Here is a 6000-nt window from a genome sequence, read left to right as displayed (position 1 = left end):
CGTTCTATTCAAGCATTCCTGTAATACCCGTGTGAGGCGAATCATAATAAGCCTCCCAGTGCAGGGTCTCCCCACGACAGTAGTTTAATAATAAATCAGTGCACCCCAGGCCCCGGTACTCATCTGTCCTGAACTGTGCATCATCACTTCATCTTCACCTCCAGCACCTGCTGCATGTCCTCAGGTGCGCTGGAGCCAAGTTTGTCATGCCCCGTCCCCGCCGCAGGGCAAAGCCAAGTCGTCCTCTCCATCGTTGCTTTACTGACGCGCTATCGGTTCGCATAAAGTTGCGACTTGGGCAGCTACTTCCTCATTGTCCAGCGCTTATTCCTTGTCCGCTGGCGATTGGGAGCCAGAGCGCCCAGCATTGCCTTCGTGTGCTGGGGAGGACTGTCGCATCGACTTGAGGAACTCCTCCGCCTGCTGCGGGCTGGCGCAAATAATAGTGCGGTCTCGATGGCGGATCCTCAGCTTGGCAGGGTAAAGAAGGACGTACTCTATGTTAGCCTTACGCAATTTGTGCTTGACCTGGACGTATTTCTTCCGTGCTTCCTGGACAGCCAGTGTAAAGTCCGGGTAGATGGAGAACGAGTTCCCTTCGTACTGCAGGTCCGGCGTGTCCCGCGCTCTCCGCAAGGCGACATCACGATCGCGGTAGTTAAGCAGTCTAGCCACTATGGGTCGCGGCGGCGCTCCAACCGGGGGTCTCGGGCCAAGTGACCTATGCGCTCGCTCGACTGTCAAGTGTGCTGAGAAGGAGTCCGCTCCAAGCGTAGAAGTGAGTAGCCGCTCCACATAGTCCTCCATTCGTCCCGTGGCTGTAGTCTCTGGAATCCCTATCAGGCGGATGTTATTCCTCCGGCTGCGGGCTTCCAAATCCTCATTTTTGGCCGCTATTACCTTGAGCAGCTTGTCCATATTTGTCATTTGCTTGGCCATGTTGGAGGCGTTGTCTTCGGTGTCTGAGATACTCTTTTCAGCTTCCTTAAGCTGCTCCTCATGCTTGTCCACCTTCAGCACCAGGAGTCCAGTCGGGTATTCATGGTGTCCATTTTCCCTGAGAGGGCATTGAGGCTATGCTGCATTACTGTGAGCATGGCCTTCAGTTCCTCGTTTGGGGAGGCATCCTGAGGGGTCTGTGGCGCCGAAGCAGGCGCGTCCAGCTCTTCGGTGGCGGAGCGCGTAGTTGTTTTTTTCCCCTCAAAAGGCAATCTGGATTGACGTGCGTCTGTCTTCCCCATTGTGCACCCCTCACGGGAAGCCACTCATCACAGCTCCTCAGCAAGCCCCAACGTAGTGCCGTGCCTCTTCGGGCCCCACAAGATTCAGCCCACAGTGAAATCAGCCCTTTCCTCCGCGCGATGCAGCAGCTCCCTGCCCCCGGTTCACAGTTCCTTTGTATTTATGGTTTGTTTGCCCAGGCCTGGGTTAGGCTCGGTAATCACTCGCCAGTGGTGTTGGGCCACCTCGCATCCAGCGATCTCTCGCGGCTGTCTTCTAGCTGCTTCAGCCCAGTGCGGAGTTGTCTCGCGCTCACCTGGCATGCCATGCGGCGATCGCACATTCACTCTTCCAGGCGGCAGGGCCGACCGCCACGACGCATCCGGCAAGGCTCAGCGCGTCTCCGCCTGGGCCAGCCACGGGCGGAGCAGCCCCGCAGTCCCCAGAGCTCGGATGCCGGGCCGGCCTCGCAACAGCAACCCTCCGCACTCCTCCTCCTTGCACAGCTCCGGAGGGCTGCGGCGAGCCCCGCACCCGGGAAGGGCCACAGCAGCTCCGCGCGGGCTTTGGTCCGCCCGCACCAACCCCCGCTCAAGAGCGGCGTAATCCCAGGGGCCGCGCCGCTCCTCTCTCGGCTACAGGCCTAGCGCCGCGTGGCCACACCGGTTCTTGCGTAGCAGCCGCACCCGCCTCTCACCTCCAGCAGCAACGGGCGCGGCTTTCCCTGCAATCTGCCGGGCCGGATATCGTCGGGCCAGTGGACAAAAAGGCACCAAACTCACAGCGAGTCTTCTTTCTCGCTCTGGGCACACTTTGCCGGTATTTTGGTCGTGGGTGAGGAGGTTTCCAGCAAATAAATTACGGATCAGCGGGTCGGGCGGCCAGAGCCTCATTCAAGTGCGGCCATCTTGGTTTGGCGCCACCTAGCGCCCCCATGGACTGCCATATTCTGTTTGGTCACCAATGACACAGCATACAGACTGTGGACTCAACTCTTCCTCTTCCGATGGACTTGTCATTCCCTAAAGAACTCTGGCTGGCCCTCCACAGGCCAGCAATGTAAAGTTCCTTTCACTGTCTCTCTCTCTCCCTCTCTTTCTCTCTCTTTCTCTCGCTCTCTCTCTCTCTCTCTCTCACTCTCTTTCTCTCTCTTTCTCTCTCTTTCTCTCACTTTCTTTCACTCCCTTTCTCTCTCTCTCTCTCCCTCTCTTTCTCTCTCTCTCGTTCTCTCTTTCTCTCTCTCTCTCTCTCTCTCTCTTTCTCTCTCTTTCTTTCTCTCTCTCTGTCCTTGATGAACGCATGACGCACCTTCTTATCTTGCATTTTGTCTTGCAGGCTGTGACTTGCAGATTGTCCTGAGAAGACCCGCCATGACTCTTCAAAATAGTTATTTTGAGTTTAATTTGAATAAAAGGTTTTGTTTGGTTATTCAAAGATGTACGAGTGATTCTCCTTTTTCTGACCACACATGAATGTGAGGTGTTGTAATTGTGCGACATCAGGCGAATTGTTTTGTTCATGATTTTGTAAAGTTGATGTAACATATCTTTGTCCAGTGGGGACCCGGGGGGGTGGCGAGCCGGGGGGTGGGGGGGGGGGGGTTGGCGGTGGGTGTTGTAGCCCTCTTAGGGCTCCAAGCTGCATGATCAGTAGCTCCATGGCATCTGTTCTTCTGGTGTGGCTCTGGGCTGGGCTCCCTTTTATGGTGCAGGTTGTCGTCCGACTTTACACCAGGTAAGAGCAGGTGTTAAATTCCTGCTGCTAATGCGCCTTATCGCCTGTTTTGTGATCCTATCGCCGATCTGGCTGGTCGTTGAGAATGTTGCGGAGTGGTGTTTTCACTGCTTTTTGCACGGGATCGCTTACTCTGCATCTCATTAGCGTTAGTTTCCGGGGTCATCTGTCACGATGTTTTTTTGCGGCTGCTATCGCAGGTAAACTGGTGATATTGGCTGTTAGCACCAGCTTGTGAATACCGACTTTGGCTGTGATAAAGTGCTGATAACTCGGCGATAAGTCCTTGAGAATATGCCCCTTTGTGTTGTTAGTGTCCATCATTTGGCATTGGTCACATCGATCCACTCCCTTAGTTGTTCTTTCAATCATTCACATGAGTCCTCGCTTCTGCTTTCACACTCCATTAACGGGGATTAATACGGACAATGCCTAATTTCAGCTCTGCTTATAATTGCCTCATAGGATTACACTTTTTTTAATGGAGTTGAGTGCATCATTGTAGAGTCTGATAGAGTCTGGTGGGACAATGGCATATCGAAAGGTGAGGGGCCCCCTGCAAAGTACAAGCGGGGGGCCCCGACTCTCCAGAGCCAGGGCGGGAGGGGGGGGCCCTGGAGCTGTGGTTTCACATGGATGTTTGGGTCCATTCGCACATTAGAGCCATACCTATTAACTGTGCCAATGCTTATTTAACTTTGCTCTTTTATTTATTATTCTGTGAATGCTTTACATAGACAGAAATGTGTGTATGTTGTGTTTATTGTAACAAGTACAATCTTAGTAGCAGACAAGAATAATTCTTCACCGTTGTATAAAATTAAACGATTTTTTCATCCATGCCACACTTTTCTGTATAGATGTTGTAGGCATTGAGTGACATTCACCATTCATTATTCATATGGATGTAAGGTAAGTGCATGGGCAAGTGAACACTTAACATGTTTGATAGCAGGAGATGCTTTGCAAGCGCTTGACACTCTAACTGGAAAAATGTAGCTTTATTTTGACCTAAAATCAGATGATTTTGAGCAAATCACTTAGCCATCTTGTTCCCCAACCTACAAATGAATAAAAACAAAGAGACTTATTAACAAGCCCCTTGTGTCGTCGTCGGTGCGGGAAAAAGTGACGTAAATGAGCCCCAAAGTTTGCAGTGAGCTATCTAGTTATGCGACCGCTGGTTGTTTCGTATTTCTTCATCACATTTCGGTGATTGTTATTCGGCCTCAGCTGATCTACGTATAAAGGATGCTACTTTATTCGAATCTAGAATTCAGCACTGGAACAAAGAAAATATGATTCTGAGGAAATATCTCCATTTTCCTGTGAGCCTTCATCCTCTTAATCCTGATATAATAATATAGTTTCTGTAATATTGTCTCAAGTGGATGCACATAGCACACAGTTTATGCACAACACCTCAAGTTGGAGATGCTACAATTACAGTAGAAAAAGGCTCATTGTAAAGCAGTCAGCTGCTCATTGGAGCTGGAGTAGCCACCCATGTATTCAATGCCTAAAACAGAAACAATAAAAGACCAGCTTTATCATTATTTCACACAACGCAACACAGCAATACAACTTGCTGCTCTGCTTGAAAGGGTAGGAATGTGCAATATTTTCCAATATATGGCGCATTCCTGCTCTCTGCCTGTGCAGGCACACAATCTGCTGCCTAGCGCCGACGCAGTCACCCTTACGAAACCTTCCTGCACAAAAACAATCCTTAGAGACTTTTTCTCCTCGTTGCACCTCCCCTGGGAAGGCGTAGCATTTTGACGCATTCCCAGGATTATCAATCTTGGTAAATCTGGCAATTAGCCAAAATCCAAAATCCTTGGGTGGGTGCGTGGGAACACCCAAGCTCCACTCATGGAACATCTTCCCAGGGCACAGTAATGCAAGGCAACATCTTATATGGTATGTCACATGGTATATCTTGCTTACTCCAGATATACCAAACAATGCAGGGCCACCTTGTGTGGCCTTGCGTTGATTGGTAAATCTGACTTAAGTATTGCATTGTCCTTGCGATACAATGCGTGACGCATGGGCAACGCAATACAATGATAAATCTGGCTCAAAGTACATAAACTAATCTACGTCTTCATGTTTTTTGCACAAATTAGGATTTTGTGTACTTGGTCATTCCACTTGGCCAAGCCCCTTTTGCAGTTCTAGGCAAAACTTGTGAGTGCATTATACAGGCTTGGCGTGTGTACATCATGCACAGGTATTATAGGTAGCCACATCAAACTTTTATTGACTTTTGTGAATCAGGCATATTGTACTCATTCTGTATCTACAATGACCCATTCTTCATGTGTTGTGGGTAGCGCCACATCTGGGTGCAGCGCACCCTTTTGTGACTGGCCCAAATGTGTGCAATTTATTTTTAGGAGGAGGACAGAGTCAAAGATTTAAGGGGCATATGTATGAAAAATCCGTTTTGCGAGTCCTTAATAGCGATTTTTAGTGAATCGCTATTAAGAACTCGCAAAAGCCAATGTATGTAGGATTCGCAATATTAATTGCGATTCCTACGTATTCCTTAATTGCGAATCACAAATTGCAATTCGCAATTAAGGAATGCCTAGAGTCCCATAGGAATGAATGGGAAGACATTTGCAATTTGCGAGTACCCATTAGGTATTTGCAAATTGCGTATGCAATTTCAAGGGTGCAAGGGTGTCGACAGGACACCCTGTTGCACCCCTGAAATAAGCACTACATCCTGATACTTTTCACAATTCAGAGACTGCTGATACCTTTTATTCATTTTAATTGTGTTTTAACACTGCTAACAGTGATATTATCTGCTATTTTGAACATTTAGGCTTGGGAGAACTTTTGGTTTTGACTCACCTGTTAGAGTGAGAGAGCGGGTGCCATTTTGAAAGTTAGCGCACTAGTCTTCCTAATGAAGCAGGCTATTTAACCACATGGTAGCTCGACCGCGCAGTGGATGGGCGCAGATGATGCGCCAAAGGCAAGCCCATCTGCACCCGGATTGTGCCTTGCGCCAGGACCCGTGCCGGTTTT

This window comes from Triturus cristatus, chromosome 4_2 (genome assembly GCF_964204655.1).
Source record: "Triturus cristatus chromosome 4_2, aTriCri1.1, whole genome shotgun sequence".
Taxonomy (NCBI): domain Eukaryota; kingdom Metazoa; phylum Chordata; class Amphibia; order Caudata; family Salamandridae; genus Triturus; species Triturus cristatus.
The sequence above is the reverse complement of the archived record's forward strand: the minus strand, read 5'-3'. Positions refer to the sequence as shown.